Here is a 25552-nt window from a genome sequence, read left to right on the forward strand (position 1 = left end):
GTCAACTTCTAACATTACACGGGCGGTTATCGGCTTAGACTCATTATGCCTGATTTCAAACTTCAAACAAGTGAAATTATTCTATTTATATTTTTTGTGATATAAAATTCATTTGTATTTTTGCTTGTATTAGTAATTCTATTTTTTGTTGTTTTGTAGAAAGCACTTAATGAGTATACACCAATATACTTATTCATTTTGGTGTTTATAGACATAGGGATTATTCCAATTTTTTCAATTTTGATTTATACTAATATGTGACATCTTTTGTGTATCATTTGATGGACATAAGCACTCATTGCCAGAGTGGAGGAGCTGGGTCTCAGCAGGTATATATGATTAGCTGTAGTAGATGCTACCAAACTATCGATGCCAAAATATAGATGACCAACTTACATTCCTGCCAAGCACCCTATAAGAATTTCAGTTGCTCCACATCCTTATTATACTTCGTATTGTCTCTCATTTTTGTTTTAGCCATTCTCCTATATTTATAATGATATTTCACCCTCATTTTAATTTTTAATTTCCTGATAATGGTTTTTCTGTATTTTTGTGATTGATTTTTAGGAATTCTTACATATCCTGGATATGAGTCCTCTATTGAATAGGTATTAAAACCATTTCCTCCAGTATGCCTTTTCTACTCATTCTCTTAATGGAGTCTCATTGATTTGTTGAGTTCTTTATTTTGATAAGGTCATATTATTAATCTTTTATTGTTAATGATTCTGGGGTCTTGTTTAAGAAGTCTTTGCCTATCCCGAGATAAAGAAGGTATATTCTTTTGTTTATTCTAGACACCTGATAATTTTGACTTTTGCTTTACGTATATGATCTATTTCTATTTATCTATGGAAGGAGCTATCCACAGGTTTATGTTGATGTGGGAGAATCTGCATTCCTACCACAGATTAGCTGGCATGCCATGAATTCTCTTGTTTCTATAGTTCCAAGGAATTATCCCCCACTATGCAGCTAGAAAGAGAAAATTTGTTTAGGCAAATGAAAAGGAATTTTGTAATTGTATTAAGGCAAATTGCCTTGTGTAGTAGAAATTACTAATAAAAAAGCCTATGATCAGTGACTCTCTTATGTACATTAAAATGATTTCCTCCAATTGTGCTAGACAAATAATTATTAGAAGAGAATTTAAACCATTTCTAATCAGAGAAAGGGGAGGCTTAGATCATCAGGTATAATTTATTTACATCTAGGTTTGTTTTCGAGTCTAAGGGAAGACATCTCAAATACATATATTTCATACTGATTATTAATTTTGCTTTTCTCCTCCTTACTCATAACTTTTTTTAACAATATTTGGAAGTTAGTAAAGATTGTGAAAGCAAATTAGGAGACACTATTAATTCTCAAAGACTTGACTACAATAAATATGATGGTTTGACATTCTCACAGGGATGCAAAGAAGTTTCTAGGAAAATGGTAATATGTTTGAACGCTTCATTCAAACACATCTAGTTGGCTATTTGATCATGGAATTGTGTGTGTGTGTGTGTGTGTGTGTGTGTGTGTGTGTGTTTAAAACAGAATATAAATTAAATTAGTAATGTAGAGATTTACATGTTCTTTTTGTTCTTTTCATGATCCATCTGTATTAATATCAAACTGTGATTTAAAAAAAAAAAATGACCCATTAGGACACCAACAAAATTAGATTTAAAAGAGTCTTTAAAACAGATGTGAGCAAAAAATTTTATGTACAGCATGTCCCCACACTCTTAAAAAGTGAACACTTAAGTCACATAATTTCTCTTCTCAGTTTCATCAAAGAATTTAAGTTAAAAACATGTACCTCAGCATTGCTCACTCTAGCTCTTCTGTCCATCACTAAGAGATGAAAAATGTGTTTGACAGAAATTACTATTTATGTATAAATAAGTAAAACAGGGTTTACCAGCTTGTGTGGAAAAAGCCACAATTAAGAAGACGGGTTGAATGATGGGTAGTAAATAAGAACACCACATATCCTCCATGATGAACTTCATGAAGGTTTATGTAAGTTCCTGATCTTCAATGCTGCTCATCACTGTAAACATTCAATTCTTGGAGGCTGCATGAGTAAAAATAGAGAAATATGGGTCCAAAACCTTCACTTCCACTATGAAAGAAAGCTGGATAAAAGAGGAAAAAGCTTTACTCGATCAAAGACCTTTCTTTATGGACCTTAATATTACCTAACTGCATTTGTTACCTGTTGATCCCATGAGAAAGTAAGCCTACAAAAGATCAGGGCCATTGTCTACTTCCTTCACTCTTGAATCCCCAGCACTTAGGAAGTACCTTACATATAGTATTATGATAGTCATAATAGGGATAAAAACTAAGGAATCTAGTTATGACCTTAAGATGTTCTAAATGGTAGAAATTATGAATTATTAGATCATTGAAAAAATTATGATGCATCAAATTAAACTGTTCTTGTCAAGCCAACTTACTGTGTTTAATTTAAAATGATTCAGAATATATACTCTGAATAGGATCACTATGATAGACAGGACTGCTTTCAAATTCACACAATTTATTATGTAATCTAATTACTGAAGAGATCAAGATTGTCTACAAATTACTAGATGGAAGCTGCCAATTGGAAATGATTCACATATGTGAAATTTCTAGTTTCTTGACTGCCACACAGAAGGCATTCCCTAAATAACCATTTCCCTTCCTTCTTACCTTTCTAGACTATATCCAATTTAAAGTAAATTAGAAGAAGAGTAGTGTATTTTGAAGTTAATGACTTAATTTCAAAGATAAAGGGGAATTGTACCTATACGTACAAATGTAAAATACGTAATTTATTAATTTTATATTCAGGTATACAGTAGAAAACATATGAGACTAGGAAACTGGCAGACCTAAATTTGAATATAGGCCATATATTTATTAATTGATTAATGTTGAATAACTGTGTTTCTCCTTAGTTGTACTTATCTATATGCAAAATACTGGTAACATTGTCAACATCACAGAGGAGCCAATAGACTAATGCTCTCCAAGAGGTTCAATCTGATCTGACTCATTTTTAAAGTTTAGCCTGGTGTAAGAAGGGTTTTAATAAGAACCTAGTAAAATTATAGTAAAACAGACAAACAGCAAACAAGTATACAGAAAGAACACAAAGAGACATGCCAAGGAAAATATTGTTAAGAAAGTGTAACTATAAATCATTAAATAGAGACTGATTTGAAATAACATATTTCCACTTTTTTTTTTTTTTAATTTTACTTATTTAGTAGACAGAGAGAGAGAACACAATCAGGGGAGTGGGAGAGGGAGACACAGGCTTTCCACTGAGCAGGGAGTCTGATGTGGGGCTTGATCCCAGGACTCCAGATTCATAACCCCAGCTGAAGGCAGACACTTAACCACTGAGCCACCCAGGCACCCCAGAACTATTTCACTTTCAAATAAAATTGCTGTATCTCACGTTCAATAAGAATAATCTAATTTGGATGATATATTTTGGTCAGCCAAAATAATAGTATTCTCCTTTCTAGAAATGTAACTGATTTGACCAACATTCCCCTAGATTGTTGTCACTGAAAGTTTTGTGGTCCTCAATACAAAGAGATCTTTTTTTTTTAGGATTTTAGTTCCTAAAACGAAGAGATAACATGAGTGCTGTGTAGAAAGGAAATCAGTATTCTAGATGGTAACATAGCTAAGAGAGTCATTCATATAAAAAAGGAAATATGTATTATATTATCACATTCTGGGAAATGAGGCTGTAAAATCCTTCAAAACAAATGTTCCACTGGGGCCTAGTAGTTCTAGTAAAAAGTTCGGCAGGAGATTTTGAAACAGAAACCAATAATGTAAGATTTATAGTATGATTTGATTTTTAAATTATTAAGACATAGTTTATGCTTTATCAAGATTCTCTGATGCAAATGAATTTGAATGTATAAATTTGGAGTTCTTGGTCTCATTAATATACGGTTGTCCCAGCTCCAATCGAGTGCTCCATGATTCATACTAGCTCTTCCCTTTGCTTCTCTTTAGAGAGCTGTCTTCTAAATACATAATTCAGAAAATCTGTGCCTAAAACCTTCAAACCTTCTCACTTCAGAATAAAATCCAAACTTATAACTCTGACCTACTAGGTCTTATGCTGCACTGGTTGAGCTAAACTCATCATTTATTTTCTTAGCAATTAATAACTATCTGCGGGAGTAAAGAAGCTGTATCTGGCTGTTTCTCTGTTTAGTCATGTGATGAGAAAAAATAATAAAACAAAAAATACTATATTCTTTTGTTTAAACTATAAATTTCAAAGTCAAATACAATTTGTTAATTATTTTTAATGAATTAGTTGACATTTAATCAATTATTCTCAAATACATCAGTATTATATTAGTAGAAGTAAAATTATATTAAATTTAGAGTAATATTTCTCATACATGTGGCCACCATGAATTAAATAATCTTGTTTGTTCTTCAAAAGAGACAACAAATTTAAGAAAAATCAAACAAAGCCATAATAACATGCAGTGTGTGTGTGTGTGTGTGTGTGTGTGTGTGTGTGTGTGTGTTGTGGGGGAACACTTTCATATTAGGAAGTTACACTATTTGTAATTCACAGTCCATGCAGCCATATCAAACTTAAGGGAACAGCTGAGCAATAAATAAGATTTAAGATGTCATTAGTTTCTCTAACTAAGCTTTATTTAAAGTAGACATTTCTAGGGGTTCCTGCATGGTTCAGTCGGGTAGGTGTCTGTTCAGGTCGTGATCCCAGGGTCAGCAGGGAGCCTGCTTCTCCCTCTCCCTCTGCCACTTCCCCTGCTTGTGCTCTCTTGCTCTTTTTCTCAAATAAGTAAATAAATGAAATCTAAAAAATAAATAAATAAAGTATATAAATATAATCCTTAATTACGCTTTTAGGAAGAAGAAAAGAATGTGGCATGGCTTATTAAACAGTCCTGGAAACTCAGACTTGTCTTTGACAACTTCAGAACTTCAGAGGCACTTTTTTTTTCCATTACAAATGAGTAAGTAATATATACAAATTGAAAGTTTAAAATTTAAGATCAGAAGAAGGCAAGAAAGGATTCCTGATCACATCTTTGGTTTCATTCATGTCTGGAATATTCTACATGGTCTGTTGTTGAATTTAGACATGCTTTTAAAAGTACTTAATAAGTGGGTTAAATTTAATTATTGAATTGTCAAGATTCTCTGTATAGTTTCTTTCCTTTAGATAAATGATAGCTTTTTCTCAACATGGAGGAAAAAAAGAGTCTTCTCAGGACTGAAGTGAGAGGATTATGTTTTGCAATACAACAAATAATATGGCTTTCTGAAGAATTAAAGAAATCACCTCCCTCATTCTGATAAATGACTTGTACATCTGTCCCCTGGATAAAGAACATACTTAACTGTGTAAAGCATACCTGACCTGATATCCCACTTCTCTTCATGGCATGACCAGGATCGAAAGCTAGACAGTTATGTCAATGATTTGCCAGAATTGTAGCCTTCACTGTTTCTTTCAACCATAAAGTGTTATTTATGACCAATTGTCTGTGGGTAAACAGCCTGGTCTGGTGATTGACATTAAGGCACTTTCTTGCTGTACCTAGTAAACATAGCTGCATGAAAGATGTTTATGCTGACTCTAAAACACGATTTCAGTCCCTGCTATGGCTTACAAAAAAGTTGTTCAATAAATAAAAAACCTTTCTCATTCAGTGAAAACCACTGAGTAAGTACTCTCCCCTAAATGATGCTCACATATATGCCAAGAGCTGATTTACACTCTCACATGATTTCATCCAACTGTGCATGTATAATCATTCTTCTACTGATGCATAATTTCCACCTTGTTATATGATAAATAGGTTGGTTAACATTTATTCTGTTTTTGCCTCAATAATAAGATTTTTTACATTTACTTTGGTACCAGTTTTTAAGCTTCTCAGAAATAGAGTTACTTGGATAAATTTTTGCTATTACTAGTATTCCTCGATACTTCTCTAGTTTGAGTTTCTTATGAGACTTTGGGGGAAAAAGGTACTTATCACTATAAAACATACTTCTGACCATGTTCTAAAACCAAAATTTTCAGAAAGACAAAATGATACAAATTCTGCATTTTTGACAAAATTTATAATGGGTAATGTGTGGGAATTAGAGATTTTTGGTATTACAAAATATTTTGGATAATTATAATTGTGCTTCCTTTCCAAAATTTACTTTTTAGGAGCTTTGGTGCAACCACCACATTTAAATATTTACTTTTTATTTACCTTCTAAATCATATTCTGTGAGTTATGTTTCTTTATAGTTACATTGTTACTGTTTGTAATACTTGTATCTTCGTTTTTTCCACTAGTAATTGCTATTTTTTGCTTTAATGAATCATTTTAGCCACTGATCCATGTTAGTGAATTAGTGATATAACAAACATTGCTTGAATATTAAAAAATGTAAATGTAACAAAAGTAAGCAATGATCTATGACATGAAAACAGGTTGCCCAAAAGGAATGGCACCTAGCTAATGTTAGATAGACAGGGATCTCAGGTGTAGAATTTAAAGGTACACCAACTCAATAAAATAGATAAATAATACTTAAGGCAGAAATACCTGATAAATAAAAATATCAAACTTTTAAAATAATATCAGTAATCCTAATCCTTCAGATTCTAATATGGATCTACAAAGCACCGACAGACATGACAAAATTTCTATGTGAAAGTATTAATAAAATATACAAGCAAACTGAGAAATGTTTAGAAATCAGATTGCCTCTGCCTTTCCTTTTGAAATTATCAGAGCAGTTGTGAACCTTCTGACAGACAGTTGGGGACTATAAACAGATTATATTCTAGGGAAATTTATTGATAAAAACTTATCTATTCCATGTTTATGTTCTCTGCTTGGAAGTATTTTGTGCATGTGTTGCTTGTGTTTAATGCTAGTCTACTATAGTATAGGTATAGCTTGTGAAATTTCTTCCTTAATTGCAAAGCTGTATCCACATGTAAACTGTTATCATTATATGTAGTAAAAGTTACTAAGGTACTTTATTTTCTTTCTGTTCATAAACAATGATAGTTTCCACAATTAAATCTTCAAATTGCAAAGTGATATAAGCATGCTATTTCATTTACACATCATATATAAGCATATGAAACAGAATGAAACATCAATGTTTTATTTAAATTTTATTTTACTTGGACTTGTTTCTACATGAAACCATTCATAGTAAGGTGAAAAATATTCAGTGTTATATATTTCATTTTGGGATATAATTTTGTTTGAAGTATGTTTTAGCATGTTCAAAAGTGTGTAGTAATGAATCATATATTTTAAATTTAAACTCTAGGATTCCTACATCAAAGGTAAAATTTCTGTCCATAGCATATAAAATGCTTATGATTCCTGAGCAAATGAAATCAGTTAAAAGATTATGTATGCAATATAGTTAATGTTCCAGAAAAAGATTAAAGAAAAATACAACATGGTATAAAATCTCACATTATAAAAAGTATGAGACTGCATTTCAATCATTCCTTCCATTAACAGCAAGAACTCCAGGGCTTGGCTTAATGTGACAGAAACAGTGGGGCAAAGGTCATAGTGATTAAACCACAATGTCTCCCCACCTCCAACTTCATTTTGTAGGAGTTTGGGGGAGCCCCTAATATGTGAGATGACTGCTGGGTAGCTTAGATTTTGAAATGTGAAATGGGAATGAGGGACCAGTAGTCCCTAATGATGAGAGGAGTCAGTCTGAGAGTATTATGTCAAAGTAGTCTGCTTAAATAAGTCAAAAATTCATTTTTCTAAACAAAAGGATGTGATCTTTTGTTCAGATTAAATTCAAACAGTTGACATGGTGAGAGTACTCAAGACGACTTCTCTTTGAAAAAACTTGGCATGTTTATTTTTTTCTCTTTCAATTAGTTTAATGTCTCAAAAACACCTCAACTCAGAAAGTAACTCAAAAAGCAATTGGCATTATTTATCACATTGAAAAACACCTCAAGGCAAGACAGACATAGTGATGTCAATTAAAATATATATATATATATATATATATATATATATATATATAAAACCCTCTGCCTCTCTCCCTGCTCATGCTCCCTCTCTCTCTCTCTTTCTCTCAAATAAATACACACACACACACACACACACACACAAATAAATAAAAATATATATACACACACAAAGGCATGGATATATTTTGTACATATATCATACATTAATGTTTTAAAGAAAATGGATTTCTAGACTGTTTTTGGTAAGCAGTCTTAACGATAAGCTGAGCAAATTCAAAAGTAATAATTGCCACTACCAAAAAAAAGAAAGAAAAATATAAAACATTGATTCTTAAAAAAAAAAAAAAGTTGGCTTCTGCAACTGTTTAAATGTTTTCAGGAAGTCAGTGGGGAAGAATAAGTTGGAAAATTCTCTGGTTTTTATTTTACTGATTTAATTTCAAAACTCATCTACCCCTGTGAGTGATGAATGGGAAACACCTATCAGGTAGATAGAAAGTAATAGAGCTAGAAATGTGGTTTTTAGCTTTGTTCAGAAAGATATCATTGACTTGAGAGAGTCATTCACATGTGAATACAAGTCCTAAAGGAGTTTGTTTAGTTACATTTGGGAGATATGGAAGGGGATATGGGAGAAATGTGTCCCTGTTACCAAGACACTATGACAGGAATATGACTAAAGGTTATGACAGGAATGAATCACTTTAAAATGGATGGAATATAAATTATTAAATGTCTCTTGGGGAAGACACAGTACTCAGTGCATCATAAGTGAGTTTAAATAGCTACAGGTTGCTATTCAATGAAACAAAACTACAATTAAAGTTAGAAGTAATTGATAATCAGTTCAGGATGATTTATAAGAATATGCATAAGCCTGTAAAAAGGAAAACAAACTTGATCCATTATTTTCTAGCAGCTTGATGAGGGGATAAGGTTGGAGACCTTGGGTTTCAGAGCACAAATAATTAATGATAATACAAAATTATGATAATATTTTATTTATTCATGTAATAATCTTAATTTTTAGAGCAATTTTAGGTTCACAGCAAAATTAAGTGGAAAGTACTGAGAGTTGCCATATTTGCTGTGTCCCTACACAGATACAGTCTCCCCAACTGTTAACATACCTTATCAGAGAGATGCATTTGTTACAATTGATGACATTATATGGACATGTCATTACTAGTCAAATTTTGAGTTTTTGTTTGTACTTAATATATATGTTGTAGTGATTAATTTATATTTTTTACACAATTGTAGGTTCACATGAATTTGTAAGAGATAATACAAAGCCCATATACTTCCCCCCCAGATTGACCTTTGTGCTGTTACCTTGCTTAACTAGAATATGACATTATAATAGGAAATTGGTATTTATACAATTCATTGACTTTATTGAAGTATAATTTTTATATATAGTCCTGTGTGTGTGTGTGTGCACATGAGCATTTTATTCTATGCAAATTTGTCATGTGTGAATTTGTGGAACCACCCCTGCAGTCAAGATCAAGGACAGTTTCGTCACAAGGATCCCTTGTGCTATCCTTTATAAGCCACAGACACCTTCTTCCCCCATCCCTAATCCTTAGGAACCAATGTTGCCTTCTTCAGGTTTATAGTCATGTTATTTCAATAGTTTTTTGTAAATGGAATCATAAAGTGTATACTCTTTTGGGATTGACTTTTTTTTATTCAACAAAATCCTCTTGAGGTCTATTAAAGTTTTGTGTAACAGTAGTTTCTTCCATTTCACTGCTGTATGGAATTCTATATTATTCATGTACCACAGTTTTAATTACTCAACTTTTGAAAGACCTAAATTTTGTTTCCAGTGCTTGGCTCTTATAATAAAGCTGTTAGAAACATTGTTCATGAAGATAATTTTTATATCTCTGGGATAAATGCCCAGGGGTATAATAGTTGTCTTTTTCTTTTTTTAAATTTATCCATTTTGATAATGTGTACTGATATTTTACTGTGGCTTTAATTTGCATTTCCTTAATAGCTAATGATGTTGATCAACTTTTCATATGCTTACATGCTATCTGGAAATTCTCAGGGAAATATCCACTCATGCCTTTGACTATTTTCTAATTGATTTTTGTTCTTATTTTTTCTGCTGTTGTTTATATATTCTATATCTATATTTCTATATATCTATATCTCTATATATATATTTATATATTCTATATCTATATCTATATCAGTCTTCTAACAAAAATGTGGTTTTCAAATATTTTCTTACAATCTGTGGCTTGTTCTTTAATTTTCTTATCAGAGTAAAAAAAATAATTTCAATGAGGCCCAGTTTAACAAATTTCCCTTTTATGGAATCTGCTTTTATTGCCAAGTCTAACTTTTTCACTAAGCTCTAAGTTCCAGTAATCTTCTCTTATTTTTTCTAAAATTTTATAGTTTTATGTCTTACGTTTATGTTTATGATGCATTCTGAGTTAATTTTTTTAGATTTTTATTTATTTTTATTTATTTTCAGTGTTCCGGGATTCATTGTTTATGCACCACACCCAGTGCTCCATGCAATACATGCCCTCCACAATACAGACCACCAGGTTCACCCAACCCCCACTTCTCTTCCCTACAAAACCCTCAGTTTGTTTCTCATAGTTCACAGTCTCTCATGGTTCGTCTCCCCCTCCAATTTCCCCCAACTCACTTCTCCTCTCCATCTCCCCATGTTCTCCCCATTATTCCTTATGCTCCACAAATAAGTGAAATCATATGATAATTGACTCTCTCTGCTTTACTTATTTCACTCAGCATAATCTCTTCCAGTCCTTCCATGTTGATACAAAAGTTGGGTATTCATCCTTTCTGATGGAGACATAATACTCCATAGTATCTATGGACCATATCTTCTTTATCCATTTGTCTGTTGAAGGGCATCTTGGTTCTTTCCACAGTTCGGTGACTGGCCATTGCTGCTATGCACATTGGCATACAGATGGCCCTTCTTTTCACTACATCTGTATTTTTGTGGTTAAAAACCAGTAGTGCAATTGCAGTGTCATAGGGAAGCTCTATTTTTAATTTCTTAAGGAAACTCCACACTGTTTTCCAAAGTGGCTACACCAACTTGCATTCTCACCAATAGTGTAAGAGGGTTCCCCTTTCTCTACATCCTCTCCAACACATGTTGCTTACTATCTTGTTAATTTTGGCAATTCTAACAGGTGTAAGGTAATATCTCAAGATGGTTTTGATTTGAATCTCCCTGATGGCTGATGATGATGAAAATTTTTTCATGTATCTGTTAGCCATTTGTATGTATTCTTTGGAGGAGTGTCTGTTCATGTCTTCTGCTCATTTTTTGACATGATTATCTGTTTTTTTCAGGGGGGGGTGTTGAGTTTGAGAAGTTCTTTATAGATCTTAGGTATCAGCCCTTTGTCTGTAGTATCATTTGTGAATATCTTCTCCCATTCTGTGGGTTACCTCTTTGTTTTGTTGACTGTTTCTTTTGTTGTGAAGATTTTTATCTTCATGATGTCCCAAAAGTTCATTTTCACCCTTCCTGGGTTTAAGTCTGCTGGTCTTCACACTGGAACTATCAGAATGTCTAGTAAACAGACAAGTAAAAACTTGTTACATAAAATCTATGTGGCACTTCAGCTGTGTATGAATTTCTATTTCCCTAACCAACCCCCCAACAAACAAATTTTGTGTGCTAGACTTATTTTTCTATACTGTGAGTGTAAATTTTAATTATGTTTCCTAAGAAATATTTCATACTTCTTGTATGATTTAGATACCTTTTCCTGTGCATTGCCTTCTTCTGCCTTTTGCTGATTTAGCTACTGACTGGACTTATTTCATCTCAATTATTTATATATTATCAATATTAATAATGTTTTTATTATAAATATGAAATTTTTATAAATTATAGAAGTGCTATGGATTTTTTTTCGCCACCATTCATCTCTAGAACTTTTTTGAGATAAACAGTTTGGGTGGTCCCAAACTGTTGGTCCTTAATTCATTTAGCTGTATTTATGCCTGTGGCCCTGGTACATGAATAACCTGAAGATAAGAGTTTGAGATTTGCATCCAAAAAAAGTTTTTTTTATTGTGGTATAATACACAGAACATAAAATATGCCATCTTAACCATTTTTGAGAGTAAATCTTAGTGGTATTAAATACATTCACATTGTGTGGGGTGCCCAGGTGGCTCAGCTGAGTAAGCATCTGACTCTTGGTTTCAGCCCAGGTCATGATCTCATGGGTTGTGGGATTGACCCCTGAGTCAAGTTCCACACTCAGTAGGGAGTAGGCTTGAGGATGTCTTCCTCTTCTTCTGACCCTCCCCACTGCTCGCTCTCTCTCTGTCCCTCTCTCTAAAATAAATAAGTGAATGTTTTTAAAAAATACATTATTTGCAGCCTTCACCACTATCCATCTCCATGAGTCTGCCTTGTAGAACTGAAACTCTATACCCATTAAAGAATGACTCCCTTATTCTCTCCTTATCTTTTCAGTATCCATAGTTTTGACTTTTCTGGAATGTCATATACTTAAAAACATATAATATGTAGCCTTTTCAGATTGGTCTTTTACACTTAGTCATATGCATTTAAATTCCTCCATGTCTTTTCGTGGCTTAATAGCTCATTTCTTTTTAGCACTAATGTGCCATTGTCCAGATATACTATAATTTGTTTATCCATTCACATAATAAAGGACATCTTGGTTGCTTTCAAGTTTTGACAATTATAAACATAGGTGCTGCTCCTTTTGGCAAATACCAAGGGGCACAATTGCTGGATCATATAGTAAGAATATGTTTAGTTTTGTAAGAAACTGCTGAATTGCCTTCCAAAGTGACTGTACTATTTTACACACCAGCAATGAATGAAAGTTCCTGTTGCTCCCGTCTTCTCCTTCATTTGGTTTTATCAGTGTTCTCAATTTTGGCCATTCTAAGAAGTATGTAGTGGTATATCACTGATGTTTTAAATTGCATTATGCTGATGACATATGATGTGGAACATCTTTCCATGTGCTTTTTTGCCATCTGTACATCTTCATCAGTGGGGTGTTTATTCAGGTCTTTGGACCATTTTTTAGTTAGTCTATTTGTTTTCTTACTGTTGAGTTTTAAGATCTTGGTATGTTAGGGATAATTGTTCTTTATTTATGTCTTCTTAAAATATTTTCACCCAGTTGGTGAGAAAAAAAATCACCTTTTTGCCTTTTGTAAAGCAGTTTTTAATTTTAATGAAGCACAGGTTATTAATTAACCTTTTCACTGTCATGCTTTTGGTGTTGTATCTAAAAAGTCAGTAGCACACTGAAGGTCTTCTTGGTTTTCTCCTATGTTATCATCTAGGAGTTTTATAGTTTTGTATTTTACATTTAGATCTCTGATCCATTTAGGGTTAAATTTGTGAATTGAGTGAAGTTTGTGTATGATTTTTTTTTTTTCATATGGATGTCTAGTTGTTCTACAGCATTTGTTGAAAAGACCATCTTGGCTTCATTGTATTGCCTTTGTTCCTTTGTCAAAAAGCAGTTGACCATACTTATTGAGTATATTTCTGGGCTCTCCCTTCTATTGTCTCAAGCATAATCTTCAATACATTGTCATCTCTTTGCATTTATTCAATATAACTGCTTATATTTCTATCTTAATTTTTCATGTCAGTTTATATTTACCTTGCTTTTATCTTAAGTATTGTGAGTTTGAAAGAACAAATATGTCAGGTAGTTTTGTCTATATGAGAATTAGCACTGTTAAATATAATAGATATATCAATCCTAATTTGTTATATTTTTATGTTATAATTGAGTGTATAATGCTTCTTTCAGCATATTGATTTTCTTTTTAAGATTTATTTATTTATTTATTTGACAGACAGAGACTACAAGTACGCAGAGAAGCAGGCAGAGAGAGAGGAGAAAGCAGGCTCCCCGCTGAGCAGAGAGCCTGATGTGGGGCTCAATCCCAGGACCCCGGGATCATGACCCGAGCCGAAGGCACAGGCTTAACCCACTGAGCCACCCAGGCACCCCCAGCATATTGATTTTATTTCTCCTTTATATTTGTGCACTTCTTCAGTTCCTCAAAATTACTCTAATAACTTTAGAAAATACAGGGAACTTTTAATTTTTTGTTCTTTTAATTTAGAATGGCAATTTAATTGATCCCCAGAAATATAGGAAAATTATCATCTGGTTTATTTTTCATCCATACATATCATACCTAAAGAACACTGCACAAATCCAAGTTTATATGTGACCAATTATCACAAAGTGAATGTAAGCAGTTAAACAACTCTTAAATCTTTAACCCCAGGCTCTCAAATAGTACCAACTATCCTGACTTCTAGATCTATTTGCTAGTGGTTGAAGTCAACATGAATGGAATTACAGAACTTGCTCTTTTTGTCTCTGATTTCTTTCATTCAACTTCATATTTGTGAAATTTATTATGTTATTTTTATAACAGTAAATAATTTCTTTTAATTGCTGTATCACATTTTATTGTAAAAAGATATTTTTGAAATGGTACCTAGTGAATAACAGAATTTTTTAACTTTAATTTTAATGTGGTATTTTAACAATCTTTATGATTAAACCTCTTAAGTTTCTGTTAATAAATAGTTCTTCACATTACATTTTTATAGGTATTACCTGTGATTGTTAATTTTATGTGTAAACATGAGTAGAAGATGGGTGCCTCCATTTACTGATTTCCAATTGGTTCTATTTCCCTCAAAAATCTTCATATATTATCCATGTTTATTTGAGAAGCTTTATTTCATCTTTTACATTTATATCCACAATCTATCTGTAATTAATTTTTTAATCAATACAGGGCAACAATTCTCAAAAGGTTATGTAGATAAATTTACATGAATTAAGGCAAACACAGGTAAATGTGCATAAAATAATATCACATATAGTCTTATATTTCTAGAAAATTTCTGGAAGGAAACACTAAGAACTATTAAAAGTGACTATTTCAGTGGAGTAAGTAATATCATCAGGTGTGGGGTCATAATTTCTTACTTTATGTGGATCAAACAACATACAGTGGTGGCTAAAGTATGCTTAAAATCTGTCCCTTGCCAAATCTCTAAAATCATTATTTTAAAGAAGAGATTGAAATGAAAAATGCAAAAGGAATTGTCTCTCAGGAAACAAACACTGTCTTTGCTCTTTTCTATTGCTGTGCCAAAGATAAAAATTATAAAACATTTCTTCTTTCTGAGAGTCGTTACCTCTTCTGTAAAATGTCACTTGGGTAGTTTGGAGAAACAGCATGATTCTTACTAGTTACACTGGGTTTTGTTAATAACTTGATGCAGAAAAAACATGCTGTGAATAGGCCAAGTAATAAAGCCTGGAGGAGTTAGGAAACTCCTTTTAATCCTGACTGTGATTTCTATTAGACAAAATTAATTAAATCAAGTCCAGCTTAGGTTTGATTTGATTACGTTATGTCTTGACATGGTGTTTAGAGTGTCTTTGGAAAAAACCTATAAATACTTACTGTGCGTGCTGGACTTTCAATGTCAATATTTTGATGACTAATGAAAAAACATAAAAGAAGATTTTTACAATACAGTCTGAGAATATTATGATGTTTAGTGAAATACAAGTTAGCACTTCCTTTCCTCATTCTGTTGTGTAGGGAAAAGAATGCAATTATTTAGTGACTTAAAATGAGAAATGCATCTTTGAGTCTAGACGAATCAAAATCTAAGTTTTCTGAAGAAAGTTGTACAGCCGATGGGAGAATGAAGAAAAAAATAAGAGCACATAAATGATTTTCACCTACCAATACATAAATATTCTGTTATGTTGTTAAAATGATATAGTTGGCTGATAATTTATCCAAAGATGAATCATTTCAAGGTGCTAATGAAGAAATTGATGCAATGTTGATGTATACTTATTGCTAGATTTCAGGCAAAATTTAGAGTTTACTTTAAAGATGGAATTGAGGTTCATTATCTCATGTAATGACTGCAACTTGGGGTTCTATTTTTGTGTGAATCATGGCAATGACTATTACTTCAGTGAAGTTGAAATTGCTGACTACTGTCAGTGATCAGCCTGCCAAGTGTGGGAAGCAGTAACCCACTCTCACTGGAAAATGTAGCATTGTGATCTTTGGTGAGGGTGCTGGTTAGTGTTACAATTAAGCGACCTGCTATTGGGGGTGTCACTAGTGAGAAGAGCACTGCTCACACTGACACAAAGGAAAGTGTCTTCCCAAAAACGTTTTCTAGGTTAGTGTCCTAATTTGAAGAAAAGCTTAATGCTTCAAAATACTCATCAAATTTCAGTTTTCCACAAAAATAATGAAGAGTGATAATCTGAAAATAAATTTAATTTTAGTCTGTGGTTCTTATTTGAATAGGAGATAATTTGTAGTAATCCATTTAAAAGTAATATATTATAACCATCTTTTAAAAGAATCAGAAAACTATACTTTTTGCAGTTACTTTCTTGTTCAGTTTTTCTCTGACTCTTCCTCTTGCTGAGTTTCAGTATTAAAAAATGTTGGCAAGAGCACCTGACTCACATTAGACAACCAATTAATGCTAACTCCTTTTACTTTTGATGTTTCCAATTAAAATAAAGAAGGATGTAGATACCCACTTCCACTTTAATTCTTGAAGACTGGAATTACGTACATCTTTGTCAAAACAAAACGTGAAGAATATTTTATCAGGGTTTTGTTTATCTCGTCTCTCAAAGTTACAGAATTTTGACTACAAATTTAAATTTCTTGTCATTCCTGTTTATGTGTCTCTCAAGAAAAAAGTTTATAGAGAAGATTGAATACAGCCTATCAAATAAGCTATAGGCACTTTATTAGAGACCAATAAAAGAAAGTTCTTAGTGTATTACAAATATACTGTTTTTTCTATGGTGGCATTCTGGTATTAACTGCTAGTATTGCTTGTTATCATAAGAGTGAAGCCCTTAGACAGAAGTCAAGGTTTTAACTTATTTATGGCTCTTGTTAATTATGTCATTTTTTCATTTATCATTTTAATGTTTGTATATTCTATGTGTTTGTGACATTTTTTAATGATTAGGAGCATCACTCTGGAGTCACACTATGTGAGTTCAAATCCCTCTTGGTAACCTTAGTTAATTGTCCCACTGGCCAGAGTTTTATCTTTTGGAAGTGTGATAACAGAATCTATCACATGGGATGGTTTTGAAGAAGGGATGAGATAATACATGTAAATGAGTAGGACTCTGCCTACCACATTGTAGATTAATAAATATATTATTGTTATTCTTGGACAAAGATAAATGTTCATATAAATTTTTAATCAATTGAAGATTAATATGCCTAATTTCAATTACATTCACCATTACTATTTTGATCTTAAGTGAGGTTGCACATATTTGGGAAATTCAATAACTGTAAGAGCTTAATAATCTTTATAAAATTCCTTAAGAATACAAAAGTACTCAGTCTGACATATTAGGTGTTAATCATTTAAAATTTACCATGGATTAGCTGGAAATAGGTTATTGATGAGAAAAGATACCATAAAGGAAGGTAACTAACCTTTACCTATGCAATTAATGAATCGTTGAACACTACATCAAAAACATATGATGTACTATATGCTGGGTAACTGAACATAATATAAATACATACATACATACATACATACTTAATTTTAATCAGTGAAATTGAATAGACTTAGTCTGGTGGAATAATCACCTGACTTGAAGTGAAAGATCTGTGTTCTAATCCTGACCATGCTATTTATTCACAGTATTAGTTTGGGTAGGATCTATAAATATTCTACATTAGGAAAGTGATGTTGTAGCTCACAAGAAAAAAAAAAAAAGACCTATGCTTTAGGGCATCCCTCAGGCTGCTGATCCTAATTGCTCAAAAGGACACATGGTGGTGGGGTGGCATTGTCTAGTGCTTGCTTCCCAGCTTTAGACTTTCAAAACTTGAGGATACTAATTTCTCCACCAAATTGTTTGGTCTCTTTGCAATTGTCTGTTGATGACACAAAAGAAAATAGTGTATGAACTGAACTACCATATAAAAATATAGATATATAAGGGTGCATGGGTGGCTCAGTCAGTTAAGCATCTGCCTTAGGTCTAGGTCATGATCCCAGGGTCTCTGGATTGAGTCCTGCATTGGTCTCCCTGTTCAGTGGGGAGCCTGCTTTTCCCTCTGCCTGCCCCTTCTCCTGTTTGTGCATGCTCGCTCTCTCTCTCTCTCTTTCTGACAAATAATAAGTAAAATATTAAAAAAAATAAATAAAAATATAGAGAGTAAGAAAAAAAAAAAACTTCAAATATACAAAAAATCCCAGGAAGTAAATATAGTTCGAAAGACAAATGTATTTAGAAGATGCTTAGTGAACATGGAATTGAGAAAATGAAAGTCTGACAACTTGACATAAATTAAACCTACTAGTTTTCATTCTTTATGTTCTGACATATATTTCTCAACATTTTTTATGCAATGACTATTAACTTGATTATTTTTGAACAAGTGATAGATTAAAAGTGAAGCTTTTTTCCAGAAACATCTTAAAGAAAATAGTACTGTGATCAGTCTTATAATTTGAAATAATTCCCATGTGTTTACTAACAAAATAATTATACTAATATAACCTATTTTTTGCCAACAGTGTTTATGCTTTGATTTTTATCACAATAAGATATCTTTAATTTTGTTTTGTTTCTGACATTATTCCTTAAGATCTTTCTTGTTTGTTTTTGTTTTGAAAGAAATAGAAATAAATACAAAAGTAAACTTTCCACAGTGTTCTTACATCAAGTCATCACTCAGAATCTAGTAAATGAATACAGTATTTGTCTACAGAGAGGTCATCAATTCTATTCTAAAGCTAACCATTTATTGGCTAAGTGATTTTGTGCAAGTTCTATAAATGCTCAGAATGCTCATATGAAATTTGGAGCTATTAAGGATACTTAACTAGTCCATATGTCATTTGGTGCATACATGACATAGTGGAAGAGTGTTCAGCAAATAGTAAGAATAACATGATTATTGATAATGACAAATTTTTTATAAAATAAATCAAAACTTCTAATTGCAACCAAGATAAACTAGTCCTGCTGACTCCCAAATCCCCCATTTTCCAACTAGAAAACTGGGGAGCTGCCTAGTAACCTTGCAACTTGCTGGAGGTTTCCACTGGTCTCTTATTGCCTCCCACGTCTCCTGACCCTGGCACAGGTGATAAAGTACTAAGAAATGAAACAAAACAACTCTGGGAAAAGTCAAAGGACCAGGAGAGAGTAGAATAAAAATAAGAAAATGTTTTTGACAAATCTATCCTAATACGTCCAAATGCCAAGGCACAAACTGCAAATTGCACCCTCTTCCACACCCCTCCCTCTGATTATGGTTTAAGCTGGTCCAACCAATAGCTAATCTTCCATCCCCTATGGGTTGGTGTCACTCTGAATCCCCTGCTGAGGTAGTATTGCTGGGCTAGTGGGGGTTGATCTTCCAGATATTGCCCAAAGGAAGAGGCACAATTCAAGGTCTTCTCAGCAAAGCTGAGTGGGAAGCTGATCTTGCAACTCCCTCTGGGGGAAGCAGGTGATGCTTGGATTCCTCCAACAGGATAGTGTCAGGAGAACCCAACAGAGACCTCAAACTCTTCTTATCCAGCATCAGTGAGGCTGGATCTAGCATTAGCAAATATGGCCCTGCAAAGTGAAGATAGCCCATGCTCCACTTGTGTCCTCTCCCTCCCCTGGTGTCAACAAGGCACAGTGGTAAGCTGAGCTCCTGTCACTATCCCATACCAACCAAATCATGCACATTAGTGTTCCATTTCCTTGCTTTGTGCTGAGATCTGGGCCCAGTAAGAAGCTGAGCTTCCACCGTTACTCAGAGAGAAAGATGGAGTATGGACTCAGTACTCTAATTGTGCCATGCAGGTGTCAGCAGGTGTCTGCAAGTGTCATCTGAATGAATGAAGCACCATGAATCTGCACTTTTGCTGCCAAGGTAGAGAGTCATATACACATCCACTCAGATTCCCTGCTGCCTTCAGAAGAGATTGCTTGCTAAAAACTAATAAAGAAAAATATCAACAATGGGATTGAGAGTTTCATATTTTCTAAATGTCCACAATACGGAGTGCCTGGGTGGCTCAGCGGGTTAAAGCCTCTGCCTTCAGCTCAGGTCATGGTCTCAGGGTCCTGGGATCGAGCCCCACGTCGGGCTCTCTGCTCAGCAGGGAGCCTGCTTCCTCCCTCTCTCTCTGCCTGCCTCTCTGTCTACTTGTGATCTCTCTGTCTGTCAAATAAATAACTTACACTATTTGCAGATTACTTGATACTCTATATAGAAAGCCAGAAAGATTTCAGCAAAAATTGTTAGAACTAATACATTAATTCAGTAAAGTGAGGGTACAAAGTCAATGTACAGAAATTTGTTGCATTTCTGTATGTCAATAATGAAATAGCAGAAAGAGAAGTCAAGGAATCAATTCCATTTGCAGTTGCACTAAAACCATAAGATAACTAGGAATAAACCCAGCCAAAGAGATAAAAGACTTGTACTCTCAAAACTATAAGACACTGATCAAAGAAATTGAAGAAGACTCAAAGAAATGGAAAAACATTCCATGCTCATGGATCAGAAGAATAAATATTGTTAAAATGTCTAAACTGCCCAAAGCAATCTACATATTTAATGCAATCCCTATCAAAATACCACCAGCATTTTTTACAGAGCTAGAACTAATTTGTACAGAACCACAAAAGACCCTGAATAGCCAAATCAATCTTGAAAAAGAAAACCAGAGCCGGAAGCATCCAGTTCTAGGCTTCAAGCTATATTACAAAACTATAGTCATCAAGACAGTATGGTACTGTTACCGAAATAGAAACATAGATCAAGAGAACAGAATAGAAAACCCAGAAATAAACCCACAACTTTATGGTCAATTAATCTTTGACAGACCAGGAAAGAATATCCAATGGGAGAAAAAAAATTTCTCTTCAACAAATGATGTTAGGAAAACAGGACCGCAACATGCAAAAAATAAAACTAGATGACTTTCTTACACCATACCCCAAAATAAATTCAAAATGGATGAAATACTTAAATGTGAACTAGGAAGCCATTAAAATCCTAGATGAGAACAGAGGCAGCAACCCCTTTGACATCAGCTATAGAAACTTATGGAATGGCAGAAGATATATACAGATGACATCTGATAAAGGGTTAGTACCAAAAATATATAAAGAACTTATAAAACTCAACACCCCAAAATGAATAATCCAATTAAAAAATGGGCAGAAGACATGAACAGACATTTTTCCAAAGAAGGCATACAGACAGCCAACAGTCACATGAAAAGATCAGTCATCGTCATCAGGAGAATCCAAATCAAAACTACAATGAATGTCAGAATGTCTAAAATCAACAACACAAGAACAGGTGTTGAGACTGTGGAGAAAGTGAAACCCTTTTGAGCTGGAGGTAGGAATGCGTACTGGTGTAGCCACTCTGGAAAACAGTATGGAAGGGGCACCTGGGTGGCTCAGTGGGTTAAGCCTCTGCCTTCGGCTCAGGTCATGATCTCAGGGTCCTGGGATCCAGCCCCGCATCGGGCTCTCTGCTCAGTGGAGAGCCTGCTTCCCCTCTCTCTGCCTGCCTCTCTGACTACTTGTGATCTCTGTCAAATAAATAAATAAAATATTAAAAAGAAAAGAAAAGAAAAGAAAACAGTATGGAAGTTCCTCAAAAAGTGAAAAATAGAACTACCCTAAGACCTGGCTTGTGCACCATTTACAAAAAGAACACAAAACTACTAACTCAAAGAGATACATGCACCCCCATATTTATAGCAGCATTATCTACAATAGCCAAATTATAGAAACAGCCCATGTGTCTACTCACTGATGAATGGATAAAGAAGAATGTGTGTATGTGTGTGTGTGTGTGTGTATGTGTGTGTGTGTGCGTGTGTGTGTATGTATGTGTGTGTGTGTGTGTGTGTGTATATATATATACATATATATATGTATATATATATATATACACACTATATATATATATATTCGTCCATAAAAAAGAATGAAACCTTGCCATTTGCAGTGACATTACTGGAGCTAGAGAGTATAAGGCTAAGCAAATTAAGTCAGAGAAAGACAAATACCAAATAATTTCACTCATATGTGGAATTTAAGAAACAAAACAAAGGAGAACAGGAAAAGAGAGAGAGAGAGAGAGGTAAACTAAGAAACAGACTCTCAACTATGAAAACAAACAATGGTTACCAGAGGGAAAGAGTGTAGGGGGTGGGTTAAATGGGTAATGTGGATTAAGGAGTGCACTTGTGATGAGCACTGGGTGTTGTATGGAAGTATTGAATCACCAAATTGTGTGTATGAAACTAATATTACACTGTGTGCTAATGAATGGTAAGTAACTGAAATTTAATCTTAACTAACTGGAATTTAATAAGAACCTAAAAAAAAAAAATCAAGTCTTCCTTGTTACAAACTTGGAATATCTATTTACTTAGGTTTTCTTAGTTTTAAAAACTCAGTGTTTTGTAGCTTTCAGCTTATATGACATGTGCTTTTTTCTAGATGCATAAATATTTCAAGTTTTGAGAATACCATGAATAGTTCTGTATTTTATATACCAAATTTCAGTTGTCCATTGCTAACATATAAATATACAATTGATACTTTAATATTGATATTCTGTCCTATGGGCTTGTTAACCTCACTAATAAGTTCTTGAAGTTTTTGGTACATATTGGGGAATATGCTAAATAGAAAATCACTTTATTTGTGAATAGAGAACGTTTTATTTCTGCATTTCTAAGTTATATGCCTTTTATTTATTTTTTCTTGTGTTCTTACAGTGGCTAAGACCGTAAGTACAAAGTTGAAGAAGAATGGAGAAAGAGAATATTCTTGTCTTGTTCCCAGTCTTTGAACGAAAGCAGTCTCTCACAAGTAAGTGTAATGTTAAGCAATTGTTTGTTTGTTTTTTCACTTTTTCTCTTAATAGCTTACAGATGCTTTTTACCATGAATAGCAGTTGACAGTCTTTCTAGTCTTCTGTTGCATTTATTGAGATGCTCCATCATGTGTTGCTTTCTTTTTAATAATTATGACCCAAATGAGAAGTATATGCCTTGTTTTCTAATTTAATACCTTCAACATCCATTTGACTTATATTTCCCAGTTCTTTTCTAAAATTAACTAAAAAAATGTAATAATGTTGATGTGTAAGTTTTCTCTTCCCAGTTTGAGTCATACATGGATCTCTGGGGCATGTTGTCATCTGAATCTACATAGAGGTATAGCAGCATGAAGCATTTCAAAGTGGTGTTTATGGAACATTGACATACCTCTGTTCAGCAAATGCTTTAGGTGAGGCCATTATAAGATCTCTAATTAAGGCAGATTAAAGGGAGAGCCTCCTGCAAGGAGGACATGTGGGTTCCCTTGAGTGTCTCAAGTTAACATGTCACTTGGCAGTGGTTCAGCTTTTGTGTTGAGTCTTATATTCTGCATAAAAAGAAAGACAGCTATATAGTATATACAGCAATATTCAGGACCTAATTCTGTGACTGATTTTCTTCTCCCTTTGCCCTGATCCACATGGCATAAAGATCAAGAATTACTTTCAGTCAGTGATAAAAATATGCATACTTTATGACCATAATTCAGAAGAAATTAAAATTAGACTTTGTAATTTTCAATTACTAATTTGTATAATGCAGGTAGAAATGGCCAACCCACTCTACATTCCTGACATCTCACATGCCCATCACAGCATTATGGAGTACTAGTCCCACAATTCAAACAGAGCTTTGTCCTTGGCTGACACTTCATTCTAGGTATCTGTTTCTCTGCTAGTATCCAGAGCTACCAAAGATCCTATAATTTAATGTTAATTCTCACTGATCAATTAGATCAGATATTAAATTCTGTTTTTCAATAACCATTATTTTATTTATTAGTTGCAGACCACTAAATTCTTTCTTTTTAGCTTAAGCAGGATGGGATTTATTAAGTGATGTGATATAGCACATCTAAACTGAGTGATAAAGTCATATTAAGTAATAGACATTGAAGAGATGTAGGTTTAAGAATAATGTGTAAGTAGGGATGGCTGGGTGGCTCAATTGGTTAAGCATCCAATTCTTGATTTTGGTTTAGATCATGATCTCAGGGTCATGATCTCAGCATCGTGAGATTGAGCCCCACATGGGGTTTTGTGCTCAGCAGGGAATCTGCTTGAGATTCTCTCCCTCTCCCTCTGCTCCTACTCATGTACTCTCTGTCAAATAAATACATAAATCTTAAAAAAAGAATCATGTTTAAGTAAAAGAATAGTCTACATATTTAATGGATACACTAACATTGATTGTGTCTTTATAAGAACGAATATATCTTTGACATAAAATAAACAGAAACTTGTAGAATATTTATTTTATTATTGCATATATATTCTAAATGTTTGGTTAGGACTTTTTAATCACAAAGTTAATTATACAACTCTTTCAACCTGTGGCTTGTTTGAATAGCTAAACAGTTTGGAAAACATATAAAGGATACTTTTCGATAACATGACTACCAAACTGAAATTGCTTAGGGACAACAATGCAACTATTACATCAGGGTTTCTAAAGCTTGGTATTTATTTCAAAGTCATTTTTTTCTTGGGTGAAATCACTGAAACTGATACTGTTTGATATTACCAAGCAATCCTGCCAACTTTGACTTTAGTAAGTTTTCATTTTGTTCTCTTACCCACTAAATCAGTGGGTTATGACCTGGAATCAAATATTCTTAGATCCTCTTCTTGTATAGATATGGATCAATAAGCCGATGTTTCCAAAAAGTATGACAAATGTTTTGCTGTTGGTGGTGGTGAAAGAATGTCTTTAGCTCTCCATATAAGACATCAAAAATGTCCCAATAATTAAAGTCTATGTATGACCCCTCTATGATAAGAGAAGGATTAACACAAAATATTCATCTTTTTAAAAAGATTTATTTACATATTTCAGAGAGAGAGAGAGACCTGAGCAGGGTAGGGGCAGAAGCAGGGACAGAGGGAGATAAGCAGACTACCTGCAGAGTGGGGAGGCTGAGCAGGGCTCAATCCCAGGTTTCTGAGACCGTAACCTGAGCCAAAATCCAGAGTCAGAGGCTTAACCAACTGAGCCACCCAGGCCCCCCAAAATGTTCTTCATCTTTTTAAGGATAAACTTCTGTGAAGAGCAATAATCATGTTTTAAAGAATTTGGAAGTGAAATATAAAAGCGGAAGACAAGGTACTGGTGAAGGCACTTAAACTACAAATCTCATCACCAAATAGCAGAGAAAAGTATAAGGATTAGATTTCTGAAACATGTGGCCTTGTCAAAAAGAACTGACAATCACTCTAGTGCTTCTAAATGAATAATTCAAGAAAAATTAATAAGTTGAATAAGTTGGGAAAATGCTGAACATCTGTAAAAGCTCAGTGTTGTGCTGAGGGTTG

This window comes from Martes martes (assembly GCF_963455335.1).
Source record: "Martes martes genome assembly, chromosome: 4".
Lineage (NCBI taxonomy): Eukaryota > Metazoa > Chordata > Mammalia > Carnivora > Mustelidae > Martes > Martes martes.